Here is a 17,882-nt window from a genome sequence, read left to right as displayed (position 1 = left end):
TTAACGTTTTGTCGTCTTTTGGAGTGTGTTTTTCATTGTTGTTTTCTCCGTTCTGTTTATTTACAGCCAAAGGGTTAAGCGGAAAATGTGCTGAAAGTTCGCCACCAATCCATGTAATCACGGTATTATAATACACTTTGGATAAGGGTATCAACCAAATAGCTTATATTATATTTTGTATATCTATATATTTATATATCCGTAACTATTATAACATGTCCATACTATTTATCTGAATGTTAATCCCGCTTAGTGCATATCACGCAAGGGTAGACAGAAAAGAAATCGGATTGAATTCCTTATTTAGGTCTAAGGACAGGTGGGTGTCCATCTTATGAATTGGGCATATATTTTCTTACAAAAGATAACAAGAGAAGTTGATATTTGCTCAGGGGACTTTTTTAAGGCAGCGATGCTCACTTGAGATGACCGTATGTCCCTGTGTCTCCCCCATTTTAGGATATTAAAAGTTCAGCGAGCTGAGAATAAAATAGGCTTGTCTGGGCTAACTAGTAATAGCTTGTTGTGTTAGACATCCGTGGCGGCTGGGAGGACACTGTGTTTGGGCGCAAAAAGCATTGTCTGCTGTAATTAATTGCGAGGAAAGTCCGATATATCAGGGGAACCCAAAGTCGTCCCACTGTGATATTTGATTAAACGTATTGCAAGACACACAAGGGCCTTTTTTTTTTGGGCCGATGTATAAATTAATCATACTGGTTTAAAAAAAAGAAAAAAGCTGAAAGAGGCAACAGGGATATGGAATAAGTAACCATGTATCCTACAGGGTTTCAATGGAAGTATAGTTTTGCTATTGACAATACAAATGTAATTATAAAATAAGAGAAAATTGTAATGGGATAAATAATGCGACCAAATCCAAATAATTTGATAGTTTTGTAGAAATATTACAGAAATGTAAAATGGGTGGGATTCTGTGGTTGATATCAGCATAAAAAAGGCTATATCTTCCACATTTTCTGCAGTTCCCTCATGGATAACTTCAGATATCATAAGTCACTGGGGGTCTCCACTGTGATAAAGCAACACTCACACAACTACAAGGGCCTACATATGAACAAAGCTAACATCCGCAGACGGGGAGCAGGGAAAGTGTCCCCAAACACCGACCGCAACTCATGACTTCTTCCAAAGACTGAGGCGGTTTCACCCCCTCTTCTTCTATCTCCTCCTATTCTTCTTTTTCGTAAAGGGGCAATTAAGCATTTTTAGACATCTCAGTGATATGTCGTCCGTGAACCAACAACATAACACTGGCACCTCCAAACAAAAGACATTTGTCACCCCTCCTCCTCCTCCTCCTCCTCCTCCTCCTCCTCCTCTTCTTCCTCCTCCTTCTCCCCTACTCCCCCAGCCCAGTGGCTGGCTGCCCACACAAGCATCTCCAGGAACACCCAAGAGGGGAATCAAGAATCCTGTCAAATTAATATATACAGTTAGCGCTCAGTCTGTCAACCAAAGTCTCCCTCTCTCTCCCTCTCCCACTCTCTCCCTCTCTCTCTCTCCCTCTCTCTCTCTCTCTCCCACTCTCTCCCTCTCTCTCTCTCCCTCCCTCTTTCTCTCCCACTCTCTCTGTTCGCCGGCCGTTTAAAAGCCATTTAAAGGCGGCGAGCTAAACAGAGCAGACAAGCTCAACGCAGAGTCTCGTCTGAGCATCTGTCTTCCTTAACACTTAAATAAACGATGATACCAGCTTTTTACACACGAGCTTGATTTTAATTAATGAATTGATTTATTATGTCAGGGAGAATGTCGCCCGGTCTTGGAGCCACCCCGCGAGATACAGTCAAAATAAGAAATACTAAATAAACGCAACTGCCTTCGCCCGGTAGCGATCATTAAGACTACCTCAAAGATTAATATAGTTGATTCATAATTAGAGCCCCACTCTTTTGTACCATCCGAGTATAATTATTATGAACACGTTTTAACATCAAGATGTTTTCTTTGGTATCATTATGTCTTGATTGATCAAGCCTTACTCCCGGTATCATTGTTCATACTCAACGTTACAGCTTCCCCCCAAATAAACATCACTTAGCATAAAGAATATTTCCTTGGTAGAAGCCATACAGATGACAACAGTGGCGATCACAGTCTGCCTGTTATCCTGTTTATGTCACTTACATTTCACAGCCTTACATGGACATAACCACATGTAGGACAGGAAACTATCCTCCTTATGGAGAGCCAGTAAACACAGTACTATAGACACAGCACCATACTGTATACACAGCCAAGCACCATTCCAACACATCTGTCATGCACTCATTTAATTGTGAAGATTCATATCTAAATTGAATTCCAATTTTCTTGAGACTACATCATGTATTACGCATAATAGGACACATACACCCGGAGATGTATTCCCAAGAATGGGAAAAATATATAATTTATAATCGCAGAAAAAGATCTGTATTTATTCCATCGTCTACGCCTGCCATAAACTACCTGACAATTGTTCGTTAATGATTCCCAGTAAATTCCTTAAAGTGGTAATTTGTCATCCTGTCAGTTCATTTGTGACCTAAAATACCTCACTAGAGGCATCATCAAATAAATTAATCACCTCCCAGGATCCATTCCTCCCTTGTGCGTGCTAGTGCCCCCGCCCTCTCGCGTGGCGTCTCTTCATTTCCATATATTTAATGGCCCAGTTGTGCTTGCTTGTGTCTCGCGACACGCTTTTAATATCCCCGACGACCCGCCCGTCTCCGCGCCCAGATCTGCGCGCCTGCCTCGGATTCCTCCGCCCCCGTCAAACACCCTCGATGGCGGAGTCTTGCAACCCCGCTCTCTGACTGATCCGATGGCGTTTACAGGGGCTGGGAGAACAACACACACTCCCTTCCGGAGAGCCCTGGTGACTCCGTCACCGCCTTAACAGGTCTGTGTCCGCGTCGCGAACCGGTGACACACCCGCTGCCCCCCTTTTGACCCATGCACACCCCGTTTAAGGAAACTCCTACCGGCGTGGCGAGCTCCCCTTTCGTGCACACGCCTACGCCCTACACTACGACCCCCAGCGTTGGGCTTTGGAGAGGCTCTGGTGACGCTAAATGCGTTCGCCTAACCACCTTGTCCTCCGTGTGGTGACCGAGAGCGTTCTGTAGGTCGTTTCGCCGTAGGGAACAACGTGCAGCCCACAGCCGTGGCGCTTGTGCCCTTTGGTTTGGAGAGGCTGTACGGCCAGCAGCCGTAGACTCTGGTCGCCTGAACATTTAAATGAAGTAACACAACATGAATCCCCAAAGGGATTTCAATATTTAGGGGAAGCCACAAACACAATTAATAGATGTTATGTAACTTTGAATGTATGTAACGGTACATCACCGATTAATGATGAGAGGATTTCATCAACATAATTAGGTTGGGAAATTGTGAGCAGGCACTAGCTTCAAGCTAATGTGAAAATAGAAATAGAATATATAAAGGGACAATGCTAAAGAAGAACCGACTCTTTTTAATTAACTTTAGCTAAAACATATCCAAGGACTGGCAGAGAGAACTTTGGCGGTATATTTAGACACAGATATCAGAACAAATACATACATACTAACACCAGAATGGATTAATTTAGTACTTTAAAAGCAACGCGAGAAGACAATACTACGGATGTTTAAACTACAGGCCATTACTTTCGGGCACAGCCACTGCTGCGAAGCTACACTTATTTGATCCAATATATATATATATATATATATCAGAGAGACATTGGAAAGCATTGGCTATTACCAAATAAAATGTTGTTCCAATTTTCGGACAGTAAATAAAACCCCAATTACGCTCCAGCGAGTGACTAACGTGTCATGTTTAGACTCGGCCGCTCATTAGCGCCTCGGGTGCCGAGAGAGAGAGAGAGAGAGAGAGAGAGAGAGAGAGAGAGAGAGAGAGAGAGAGAGAGAGAGAGAGAGAGAGAGAGAGAGCTCACCAACCACCCTGTTAACCCCCCCTCCCCCCCTCCCTCACAGCCAGGAGAAATTAGCATAATTAAGAATTAACATGCATTAATTGTCGGATTTGATGCTAACGACAGTCACCAACGTGTCACTTCCTGTTGCGCCACCGCTAAATGCTTTACCACCTTCTGCCAAGAGGATTCGTGTGTGTGTGTGTGTGCATGCATGCGTGTGAGCATGTGTGTCTGTCGTTGTGCGTGCGTGTGCGCGTGCATGCATGTGAGCGTGTGTGTGTGCGTATGCGCTTGCGTCTGTCTGTGTGTGAACTGAGGAAAAGAAGTGTGATTCCTCTTCTGCGTGCACAGACTGAGACTGGTTGTAAACAAACATGGACGCCCAGCTCATATCCTCGGTGTTAGCGGACAGCGGCGTTGCTGATCCCCGTAGACCCGCCCCTATTCCCCCGCTGTTCACAACACCAGGGAAGTTTTGGTGGAGTCACAAAAGGTGGGGTTTACCGAGGACGACAATAAAGGCAGGAGGGAAGGCAGGTGGGGTTGGGTGGTGTAACCCGGGCGGTGCTACCCGGCCAATAACATATGGCATTTATGGGGAGCCTGGAGATCCGGCCGGGGTTATGCCAGGTTGTGCGCCCGGGTGCTCCGTGATTCTCTTCCCTGTGTGGTCTGTGCGGGATCACAGCATGATCAGAGGGCTTCCAGATATTACAGATATTACCTCTCAGAAGAGGACTCGACGGGGGCTCAGGACCCAGGCCACAGCACCACCCAGCGCCCGGCGCCTGTCGATAGGAATTTAGTTTGGAATCAACTTCTCCGTGGGCGTTTTCATTTCTAAATGTCGCGCGTTAAAGTCGGTTGCTCTGGACTCGGCTGCAATATGAGGCCGGTCCTCTCCTTTTGTATAACTTCTCGAATCAATAAATCCAATAGAAAAGCCGCGCGAACCAAAAGGGAACGCGCGGCTCGTATGAATGATCGATCCGGTGCGTGCAACGTTCACTCAGTGCCCGGGAGCTGGGACTGCTGGCGGCGTTCCGGTTCTCTTTGTCCTTTTGGAACATTCCCAGGCCACCTACTTGAGTTTCTTTATCGCAAAGAAAACAAACAAAACTTCTAATGTCGCCCTGAACTAATTTCACGCTTTTTGAATTGAAATATCGTCCTATCGTGTTTCCTCTCTCGAGAACGCCGCTCTCACTCTGTGATTTTCTTTTATTTCCTCCACGCCGTATCACAGGCCCTCAAATTAAAACAACAACACCAACGCCAAACCTAGCAGGTTCCCAGCATTAATCTAGATTTAATTTTCATCTGAAAAGACGCTTTCCCTATTAATTAAAAAGAAAGCAGCGCATCGTACGGGACATTATGCCTCTAACGGCCCCATGTTGAGATTATGGAGTGGAAAACTAATGGTGTAGACTTTAGCATTTGGGCCGCTTCGCCTCAGTCATTTACATATCTGCCGATGTATGTGCAAATAAGCAGAACTCTGCATGTTCCGGCCCCCGCACCCTCCCCAAAAACGTCTCCTGGCCCCTCACCCAACCACCCACCTCCCCTCATCGTCTCCCTAGCCCCTCCTCCCCCCTTCCCCCTCATCTACCCCCCCCATCATCTCCCTGGCCCTCACCCTCCCCACCCAGTTTACAGAGGAAGTCAGTGGAAGCCGTGCCCCCCCCTCCCCCCCCAGCCTGCAGGAGGTAATGAGAGGACTCGAAGTGGAGGATGAGGAATCTGATTATTAAGGAGAGGCACGAGGCAGCAAGAGGGATCTGTTTGCGTCCGCCCCTCGCTCTATCACCCCGGGAGAGGCACAGGTGACCCCCTTGTTCTTGTTCATTAGATCCCCCCTCCCTCTTCATTCATCAAGCTAAACCATCACACGGCTTCTGCTGAGTTCATCAGAATCACGCGCGACTTGTTAGCCGCCGCCTCAGAAAGGACACGTCTTGTTTGTTCCCGTTGTCCCGTTAGCATTTCTACATACGGAATGTCCCCTAATTCATGTCCCAGGCCGGTGACGTGTGCCCGAGTGAGTGTGAGCTGTGTGGCGCCGGTGTGAGTTTGTTTTTCCACAGGACAATGGGGAAGAGTTATGACCGCCACAACACCGCAGATATAATTATTATTTCAAGGACACAGCATAGCTGCAGGTGTGCTTTCCGATGCAAATACCACGGACCCCCCAAACACACGTATACAGCGTGTGTATACATTTGTATTCTGCCTGTTTGGGGTTTAGTTATTCAGCTGGGATTGGTCATTCATTATCTAGATTTCACAGAGTAGGACGTCGTCAGCGGCAGATCTTTTGTGGAAAAGAATAAATGTCATTGTTAAAAGACAACACTATGGGGATATATATAGAGAGATTTGTATATAAATAGAAAGGAGGAGCATGCATTTCTATGTTGATTAAATCCTACACATTGCACTTCATACGTACACAGACTCTAAATATTACTCAATCCCTAACCTTACAGTATGTATTGTATGTTTTAATCATACATACAATCTCAGTCATTCTCTCCTTAAAACACACAATAACAACGTCACTGATGCTGATACGTATACACGCCTTTAGTCTGCTTTGCGTTTCACTGTCTGTCTGTCTGTGTGTCTGTCTTTCTGTCTGTCTGTCCGTCTGTCTGTCTGTCTGTCTGTAAAATCGTGTGCTTCATAGAAAGAGAGAAACCAAACGCTTAGAATAGCCACTCTTAATGGCAGTCTGGGACTAACGTTAATCAGAGCAATCAGGAGCTGTGTGGAGCGAGACACTTCGTCGCAGGCTCCCATGTCTCATGAGCCCAGACAAGTGGGGACCACTGCTCGACCCCATAGCTTAACGTTAGTAGCAAAGCACTAATTAACAAGGACTGCTTTTTCCTCTATTGGTAATATGTTGGGAATGTAGGGTGGAAAGTGTGTTGTTATGGACCGATGACCCCTGTTAGTGTATGCAGAGACACACGCACACTTGTCAACACACATGCACACGCACGCGCGCGTACACACACACTTGCACCCAAATGCACACACTCATACACAAACAAGGCTATAGATTGGACTCATTTTATATACATAAAAAAAGACACACACACACAGCTTAATGGTCAGGAACGTCGCTCTAACTTTGTGATCGGTTCCACCTGTGATCTGTTTATCACTAATAAAGCTAACAGGCTTACACCAGAGACGCTACAATAATCCTATTCTCAGATTCACAACACTGGGAGTCGTTCAGGTGTGGGTAATTGGTAGGGCTATTTATTTATCAAGCCTTAATCAGTTTGTTGTCCTATCCCTGTCACCCCCACTCCCCTGTCCGGCGTGTTGAGACGCACACCGCGCGACCAGAACACCGCGCCCCCGGTTCGAATGAGTTAGCTCAACGTGCGCCGTTGCCTGGACTCTGCGTGACAGAGCTCCGCACATGAGGTGGAAAAATGTAATCGCAGACGACGCTCTGGGAATGCCGGCACGTGGTCGGGGCGCTCCAAAGTGTTTAAATGTCTTTTAAGATTCGAGATGAAGATTTTGTCTTAAGTGTGTGTATTAATCCTGCAAACTCTGGACATTTGGTCGGTGTGGAGATCTCAGCGGGGGGGGGGGGGGGGGGGGGGGGGTGGTGGTTGGGGATGGAAGCCCGCCGAGTTCAATGGCATCCCAGCGGGTGGCTCCACTTTCAACCCAAATCCAGAATTTAAAACCTGTTTACAGTTAATTCATTTAAACACTGAATTTCGAGCAGCAGCGTCTGATCTCACTGTCACTGTCACTGACTGTGGCGTCGCGTTAATGGGAGGCATAGTTATGCACGTTTCTCCCTGCTAATTATGAAGTGTGTGTGTTTAATTGCATGATGCGTGCGTGCGCGCGTGTGTCTTGTGTTTAGATAAGACGAATGATCACACGGTAATCCTCTACAGTGACATTTCTTTGTCTCCTCTTGTTTCATATTTAGCTGACGGCATCTCACGTGTTTGATTAGAACTAGCCTTGCTGGTTCACCGTGAGCTCAGAAGAATTATTAATTGTATTAAGAAGGAAAGAAAATGGAAAAATGGCAAGGAACATGGTATTATTCGGCATCTCTAATATTAGTTCTTTAAAAGTAAATATGAATTCTTCCAAAATTCTTGTTTGTGTTTCTCAGTTGGGCGGGAAGTCTGGCTTTCTTCAATGATCCGATACGTTCAATAAATAAGTTCAAAATGAGTAGAAATGAATAAATACAATTCACTTTCCAGAAATAATACAAAATAACATTGAACATAAATATCTCCTCGCTGCAGAGACAGTATTTGGAGAACCACACATTACCCGTATGCGTGTTCGTCTTCGGTAAATGAATGATATGTGTGGACTGTGGTTTTCCATTGTTATAATGAATGTGCATTACTATACTGTCACTGAGTCCATTTTGACAAATAGGTGGTCGGATGAATATAAAAACACACACACACACACACACACACACACACACATGGGTGGCTGCCAGTGGGGTTGGAGTTAGAATTAATTGAGGGAAATGAATTCAGTTGTAATAGGACTGACAACTGAGATGGTGAGGATTGATGCTTCATGGGACCAAATGCCCACACAGGGTTCAAATAAATAATGCAGCATTTGACACGATGTGTTGTTTGTGTGTCACATACATGTTTTGTGTGTGTGCGTGTGTAATTGTGCGTGCCTGTGTGCTTCCAAAATCTATAAATACAGCTAAAAGTACCACATCTATAAATACACCTCATAGATATAAACGCCTTACGATACATGGGCCATTCACAGTGCTTCTGGCCATAAATCAACAACAATAAGAGGCAATCATTTAACAATTTTCAAAATAAAAGTGCTACCAGATGCACGCTCTGAAAACAGGCCACTTTTGTCCACCCTCTGTGAGCCCCAGGAGGCAAAGAGCTGAGAGCTTCCTGTGAGCCCTGGAACTCTGCAGACGGGACGCCGCGCCGAACTCTGTGGCCGCGTTTGGCGGGCGCCGAAGCGGCGCTGTATCTGTGGTCCGCTCACACTGTGTCGCCGGTGTGCCCTGACAGGGGCAGTAATGCTGATCAGATAGCGGTGTGGAGTCACCGCCAACACGTGTCACAACCGGCCAGGCCTCCCGCTGGGGGGAGAGCCGACCTAGACCCAGGGTCTCCGGGCCGGGCCGGGGCTCCGATGACATTACCCCAGCATGGTCACCCTGAGCGTGTGGCGGCGTGTGGTCGTCATGGTGGAGGAGGAGGAGGTGGTGGCTGTGGTGGTGGTCTGGTAGCACAACCCACGACACTGGCAGCTGGTGGGTGGGTGGGTGGGGGGCTGTCCGTCTCGGTTAGCCTGACATCGCCTCCTGGTGAGCCGCCCCCACTCTGTACTGATAATACCCCCTTAATGAAGAAACAGCCGCGGTGTATCAATGCGACCGTACGGAGCGGGCTGTCGATAGGCAGTCCCGCATCGAGTTAGTCCCTATCCATACGTCAATACCATCAATAGGTGTCATCTCTGAGAGCTGACGAAGAGGAGAAGCTTCATCCTGGGGACAGGATGATGAGGACCGGTTTGATACGGGCGCCGTCTGTAAACACATGTAGTGGTTCACTTTCAGCTATCGCCTTATCACTTACGCAGATGAACTGACGGTAGTGGAGGAGCGATCAATTGATTTATTGGCTGGGTGGGCGGGACACCGTAATCCCCCCCCCCCCCCCCCCCCGCGCTACCCCGAACACGACAGGACTCTGCGGTACTGTCGTCGGGACCACTAAATAGTTGCATTCACAAGCTTGTTCCCTCGTCTCCTTACCTAAGCTACTTCCTGCTGGAGGGAAGAGGGATAATTGTACCCAGAGGAGCCGGGGAGGCTACCTAGTGCTGCCTCCTAGTCTGAAGCTGCTGGGTCCTCGGTGGCAGCTAAAGCTGGAGGGAAGCTCTCTCTCTCTCGCTCTCTCTCTCTCTCTCTCGTTCTCTCTCGTTCTCTCTCGTTCTCTCTCTCGTTCTCGCTCTCTCTCTCTCTCTCTCTCTCTCTCTCTCTCTCTCTCTCTCTCTCTCTCTCCTCTCTCTCTCTCTCTCTCTCTCAGAGTAGAACAATAATAAAGTAGAACACCGTTAAGAATCTCTTTACTTTTCTTCCTCTGGAGATCAGTGCGGTACAGATGTTTTATCCATGGTAATACGACTGAGTTAATGGCGTAAATGGGAATCTTTCATGGGAATGGAATGCCTCTTATGGGGGGGGTGGGGGGTGGGGGGGGAGAATAACATGATAAATGGTGTAGAATAAACAACAATAACTTAAGTTGACCACTTAATCAGAGCAGAAAACAGCAATGAAAGTAAACGTTTGTTTGGCAAGTGGAGCAGTAAGGCCCTACACAGAACTGAGCCCTATGAAGGACGAGGGACTACAGAAGAGGTGGAGAGAGGTGATGATCTCTCTCTCTCTCTCGCTCTCGCTCTCGCTCTACCTCTATTTCTCTCTCTCTACCTCTCTCTCTACCGCTCTCTCTCTACCTCTCTCTCTCTACCTCTTTCTCTCTCTCGCTCTACCTCTATTTCTCTCTCTCTACCTCTCTCTCTCTCTACCTCTCTCTCTCTATACCTCTCTCCGTCTCTCCCTACCTCTCTCTGACCATTAGTGAGAACTGTAAAAGTGCAGTAGCGTCTATGGTCGGTCAACTGCTTTTCTGAGAACAGAGTAAATAACTCTATTTCAGACTATATTTCCGATTCAGTTTTGAATCTATTTCTGCCAGGACACAACTGCTCTGATTCTGTTTAAGAGGACAGTCGTGTCCGATGTCTGAAAACAAAAACAAAAAATAAATAAAAAAGCACTTTTATGTTAATCTTGCTGTGAAAGACCTGTGTTTAAACAAATGATAAATCTTATGTGCATCATCTAAAAGAGGCACATTTGAAATAAATACAAATAAGACCATTATTTGATTTGGTCAATAGGTTTTCGGCAGGAGGTTTTACAGACGTACCGAACACAGTTAAGGGATAATAAAGCACACAGAGCCAGCCAAGATCTTTGATTGTCTTCCTGGATTAAAAAGCAATGCAGTGACAAACAGGGTTTTAGACGTTCATATGCATCTAGATCCTTACAGGCGCACAAACGCACGTATAAATAAACTCGCATCACGACAGACTCTTAATTACATTTATTTGCCTCCTCTACACCCTTTCCAACTTCCTCTGTAGTCTTATGACGCTTAAACATATTCTCGACCTGCTGTGTGTGCACCTGTGTACACACGTGTGTGTTGTTTTGTGTGTATGCGTCAGAGTGTGTCACCTGGGTACATCTATTTGTGTGTAAGTGTAATACTGTGTGTGTCTGTGTGTTGGTGCGTTTACAGCTATGTTTGTTGCGTGCGTGTGTGTGTGTGCATGTGTGTCCACTGTGTGTGTGCGCGTGTCAGAGTGGATTGACGCTTGACTCTCCCCCTTCCCCCCAGCCCTCCAGCTCTGTCCCCTCCACTCCTCTCCTCTCCTCTCCTCTCCTCTCCTCTCCTCTCCCCTCCCTTGTCTCTGTCCCTCCTCTTCTCCATCTCCTCTCGTCTGATTCTCCTCTCCTCTCTCTTTCCTCTTCTCTCCTGTCTCTCTCCTCTTCTCTCCTCTTCTCTCCTCTCTGTCTCTCCTCTCCTCTCCCCTCCTCCCCTCTCCAACCCTCCACTCTTCTCCTCTTCTCTCCTCTGTCTCTCCTCTCCCCTCCTCCCCTCTCCATCCCTCCGCTCCTCTCCTCTCCAACCCTCCACTCTTCTCCTCTTCTCTCCTCTGTCTCGCCTCTCCCCTCCTCCCCTCTCCATCCCTCCGCTCCTCTCCTCTCCAACCCTCCACTCCTCTCCTCTGTCTCTCCTCTCTGTCTCTCCTCTCTCTCATCTCCCTGTCTGCCCGCTCCCCTCCTCTCCTCTCCATCCCTCCCCTCCTCTCCTCTCCATCCCTCCGCTCCTCTCCTCTCCATCCCTCCCCTCCTCTCCTCTCCATCCCTCCCCTGCTCTCCTCTCCCACCAGCGCAGGGGCCAACACAAACAGCATTATTTATGGCCAGCAAAACACCCCTTAATTACTCCTGAACCTCTGCAGTGGGCACCTACCACCTGCACGTGCTGCTACCACCCACCGGCAGCCATTAAACTCCCTCTAAAAGCTCAAAGCTGTTTGATTATTAACGCACAGCAACCTCCCAGGAAAAAAAACATTTCAGAAATAAGAAAATAACTGCAAAGAGAAAAAAAAACACAATCATTTATAGATATTTAAATAAATAAGAGTGAGAAGGGGGGGGGGGGGTGATTTACATATGCATAGCAGCTGATATTTATACTGTGAGTCCCTGAGGGGCCTGTCTTATTACGTGGGTCTGCAGGGCCCTGCGACCGCCGAGCCAGACAGGTGATTAATTCTGTACCCACGAGAAGCACACGTTCGGCTGGAAGGGAAGCAGCGTTTGTGCGCTGGTTTTAATTTTTCACCAGGAACGACATCTCGTTTTAACTCACTGGCTTCCGGTTTTTACCTTTTTTATGGTTTGATCTGAAGGAAGATTTGCCCTGCGACGTGTTTGTCTTTACTGTGTCGTCTTTATGGTGTTGTTTGGTTATTGCAGAGACGTTATATGTATGGTGTGTTGAATAGCGCCTAAGCATAAAGCGCTAGATGCGTGGTGTTATATATCCCATGGAATACAAAGAGAAATGGCTCCATGTTTCATTTTAGATGCGTTTTATGTTTTGTGGATTTACCTAGTCTGAGAATCGTATCTTTTGTGGCTGGGAAATGACAGTTTAAGTCTTAAAAACAGTTTTCTTTTTGTATGTTTGAGTTGTTAGGTTGATGAGTCTCTCTCTCTCTCTCTCTCTCTCTCTCTCTCTCTCTCTCTCTCTCTCTCTCTCTCTCTCTCTCTCTCTCTCTCTCTCTCTCTCTCTCTTTCTCTCTCTCTCTCTGCATGGAGCGACTGTGATAATCTTCATCTTTATAGTCAGCGCTGCTCTGAGATCATAGTTGTCATCTCGTCTGTGCAGTCCTTGGTGGATTCTGTGGGACCCTTAGAAACCTAAATACCCCCTTGCCTTCCCCTGGTAAAACCTCAAACCAAAGAGCTTAAAGTGCACATCTTTTAGGTTTTCCTCACAATCAATTCCAAAAACCTCTTACGTACATTTAACTTTAAAGAGGTCATGAAATCCTCAGCGATGCTCATAAGCTCCATCGTCATTTCCCTAGGAAATAAACACAAGGCCAACGCTTTACATATAAAATAAGGCATAACAGTGTTTCAATCGCCGAAAGAAAGAAGAAATTAATTAACGGCTGTGTGTCTGTGGCCTCTCCTCGTCTGAGAACGCCGGACCTTAGGACAGACCTTTCATTAGTGCGGCGGAGACACGGCGCTCACACACTCCCTCTAATTACATCATCGCAGCCGGGCCAGGTCTTCAGCTGCCCCACCATATACAACTTAAATATTCCACTGTCTAATTGCTGCTTGCGTCCCGCATCCTGTGACATGGCAGTGGGGAGGAGAGGTCATTATTTGTCTTTTTCTCCCCCCCCCTCCTTCTTCTTCCCAGCAATTTGTTCTGTATTCCTCTCGATGTAGTATAATTGGATCAGATTAATTATGATGATTAATGGGTGCCACATTTTTATGTGTAACCATTATTAATGCGCATTTCAAAAAACGGACGCCGCGCACAAATTAAATGTGGCAGAATGTGTGACGCCCGTGGAGTGTGTAACACGCCCACCTCTTTAACGGGTCACTTTAACTGTTCACTTTAGCTATTCGCTTTAACTGTTCGCTTTAACTGTTCGCTTTAACGGGTCACTTTAACTGTTCGCTTTAACTGTTCCCTTTAACTGTTTGCATTAACATTTCTGTTTAACTGTTCGTTCTAACGGGTCACTTTAACTGTTCTCGTTAACTGTTTGCTCTAACTCATCCCTTTTACTGGTCACTTTAAGTGTTTGCTTGAACTGTTCCCTTTAACTTCTCATGTTCACTGTTTCCTTTAACTGTTCACTTTAACTTCTTCATCAGGGTAACTTTTGTCATAGGGTTGAATATTGTGTAATGTTCCTCATGCTAAAATAATATTGCAGTTTCCACTGTAGTCCATTATACAACTGTATTTCAAAAACAACCTTCTTACAGTAATCTTTTGGTGAATAAAGATTTTTATTAACTAAACAGTCAATAAGAACAAGAATTTTAGCCCTAAATTATGCATGAATCCATGACGTATTTAAAGAATCGTTTGTTTTGTTTTCACGACCAGCGAGGCAGATCCATAAGACCGTTAAACCCAAAAGATATGCACCCTAATCAGCTCCTTGTCTGGTTTTATATCCTAATATAGCAATTAAACCCGCTCCTCTCCCTTCCGCCTTAAATCCAGAGCACCAATTACAAATTAGCACACGCCCCCACACCCACCAACCCAGCCCCTTCCCCGACTCCACCTCCCCTTCCACCGCCATCACCATCACCACCACCACCACACAGACAGAGGAAATACTGTCCGGCTGTGGTGGATGGACAGTAGTCAATTCCCTGTGCATGGGAATGGCTCATTAGTGCGGCGCGGGGCGGCGGACGGCGGGCAGGCGTCGGTCGCTGTGCAGCACAATGGATTTATGGTGTCACTCAGCCCCCAAGAACAACTAATGAGGGAACGCGGCCTCGCGGCGTCCAGGCAGCGCAATTCCACCCTCCATCCATCCAACCGGGAGGGGGTGGGGGTGGGGGTGGGGGTGGTGGTGGTGGTGGTGGTGAGGGTGGGGGGTGGGTGGTGCAAAGGGGATGTAGAGAGAAGGGAGGAAGAGGGTTGTGGGATCGAGGGGGGCTGGGTGGTGGTGGTGGTGGTGGAGGCGGATGTGGTGGTGGTGGTGGTGGAGGAGGAGAGGCCAGGGGTGGAGGTGGTGTTGGTGGGGGTGGTGGTGGTGGTGGTGGTGGTGGTGGAGGTGGTAGTGGGGGAGGAGGAGGAGAGGCCAGGGGTGGAGGGGGTGGTGGTGGTGGTGGTAGTAATGGTGGAGGAGGAGGTGGTGGTAGTGGTGGAGGAGGAGGTGGTGGTGGAGGTGGGTGTGGAGGAGGTAGTTGAGGGGATGACGGTGCTGGTGGTGGAGGTGGGTTAGGTAGTGGTGGAGGAGTTGGCGACGGTGGTGGAGGTGGCTGTGGTGTAGGTGGTGTTGGAGCAGGTGGGTGTGGAGGAGGTATGAGGGAGGAGGACACATCCGTCACCGCGTGAGAGAGTGTGTCTCGGGGAACCTTCTTTAATATTTTAATAAATAACATCAGCCCAACAAGAAATTAATGAATAGTATCATTAATAATGAGCGCGAGCGTGTAGTGATAGGACAGATATTAAATTGAACCAGTGTGGGGACATCTCCGGGGACCAGGGATTGCCCAGCAGCAAACAAGGCCAGCGGATGAGGCTGCCTCCTGTGCCAACAGCTTTTACAACAGGTTGAAAGTAATAAAGGAGGATTTTCCCAGCGACGGAGTTAAGCCCTCGGAAATCTGCTCATGTAGATCGCTGCGCGAGGCACCGCCAAATGTGATCCTTAATTAAACTTTAATCAAGATAATGCTGTTTGCGGGAGAGGTAGCCTGGTAGGTGAGCAGAGAGCCTGTCTGCATCGGGGAGATCTCCCCGTCTTCATAGTGTTGCCTTTTATTTTACGTATTTCATCTGAAAGGTTGACTTTTTCCCGGTTGTTTGTTTGATGCGGTTTGGATTTTTTTGTGTCTGTCAAATATTTTTGGATGTTTTTGATTTTGAGAGAAATGTCTTGGTAAGGCGGTTAAGCGGTTTGATATAATCTCCGTAAAAAGTTAGAACTAATTATAAAATGTTGTCTGTCCGTCAAAATGACTTTACCTTGAATTGGATAAATGTGACCAAATCACATGTGTACTATTATACAATATAATACAATTATATTATTATATCTTCATAATATATGACGGATCCAAGCAGGTGTGTTATGACTCCTATAATAAACAAATGATAAAGGAACTCAATATCCCAGAGGGCATTGCTTCCCCATTGCGCTGTGCTCAGTAAATATTACAAAACAATCAGAATCTCGCCCACAAGGAGCAAAATTGGCTTCTCATTATAATAAACTTGCTTATATTTGTTCCCACTCTTACCCTAATGCATGTATGGTAGCGATACGTTTAGCTGAACTAAGGTTTACTGTACACCAGAGAGTGGTGTGTTCCCTGTGTGTTTCTCCTGAATCATGCGAGCGGGTTCGCCATGTTTGCTGTTACACATTAGCATAGCGGCTGCAGATGAATAATGGTATTTATTTTGCCCCATATGAATATTAACATTATTGATAGAAAGATATGAATCCTTTTTCATAATGAAAATCATTAGGTGGCAGAATTTCTCAGCAGTAGGTTACACCTTAATGTAATTTATACTGCCTTTTTTTTATCTGCTAAATCTAAGAGAGCTTGCCCTTAACAGATTATATGCATGGCATAGAGAAAACCGCATCTTATCTTAAAGGTAAAATACATTCATTTACGCAGAGCAGATTTAGGTCATCTCTTGTTCATTTCCATAATAGTCTGCATTATTAAAGCCAGTAAACTACAGTGTGAGGCCAAGTGCTTCCACTTCATCATGGGCTTGTTACCTTCATAATCAGCCAGTTAATGTATGTCTGTGGGACTCTGCATCATTTGTAGTATTTAGAGCACAGGGTAGAGCACCGACTGAGAGCGGCTTTTGCATGCTGGGAGATGCCCAGATTCAATGTGGCCGATTGGCCCAAGTTAATTGGCTAATTCCATCACTGTACCAATAAGAAAATTTGTGTTTGTGGCATATTTAGCATGACAACATCTTTTATTTGACTTTAAGTGTGTTGTCTTCTTGAATCCTCAAGACAACATTTATATACAATAATCAATAATTATAACATTATAAACAATAACAACAACAAGGCACATCATTAAACATCATATTTAGAAGATATAAAATGAGGCACATGAAATGTTTGAGTAACAGGGTATATGATGACAAGGTCCCGGACAAACTAGACTTGTTGAGTTAATATTTCAAACCTACTGGCTGCATTCACGCCAACATCAAAAACGTTCTCTGAAAGCTTCCTTATGAAATTGCCGCTCTAATTTGCACCCATACCGGAGTCCCCTGCCGTGCATAATGTGTGTTCCTAAAGTGTTTATGGACTACCGGTGTTTTTTCTTTATAATAAAGAGTGGATTACAGTGAATTACGTGGAGGAGGCGCCAGCTGTCTCAGGGAAGGCAGACCATACTGTCCAACCTCTCTGATGGTTCAGGACACCATTAGAAATTAATGACAAATTAAAACAATCGTGTTTATGTATGGAGATATACAAAATACGTCAAAGGGAATATAAAGAAAAGGAACGAGTATGTCTTTTATAAAATATTTTTTTGTGATAAGTTGCACCGTATCCAAACAGGGAATTTGTTTTCTTATGATTCGTAGCTATACAGATTGCTGTATGTATTGACAATTTAGTTCCATATACATTAAACATCTAATATTGAACGAGAGCCACAAAAAATTGCACAAGCAAAGGCTACTTGAAATCGGTTATCAGCTATTTGTGCGTTGTTTTTAAAGTCTCTTGCGTACAGGGACAACCCGCAAGAGGGGACAAATGTAAAATGTAGGTTTCCTACGGTTAACTCTCTCATCGTGGCAGGGAGTGGGCACGGAGAAAAAAAACATGGCTTTCAACCACCTGAAAAATTAGCGGCAGGATTTGACTGATTATAGCGCCACCATCGCTGGCTCCGTTGCTTTGCCGCAAAATGGATGCTCAGCAGAAAGGAGCTCTTTTTTTCATTTATTCTGTGCTGTCTGCATGAGTAATTACCTCCTTGATGTCTGAGATGCGATCG

The sequence above is a fragment of the Pollachius pollachius genome (genome assembly GCF_949987615.1).
Source record: "Pollachius pollachius genome assembly, chromosome: 3".
Lineage (NCBI taxonomy): Eukaryota > Metazoa > Chordata > Actinopteri > Gadiformes > Gadidae > Pollachius > Pollachius pollachius.
Note: the sequence above shows the minus strand (reverse complement) of the source record.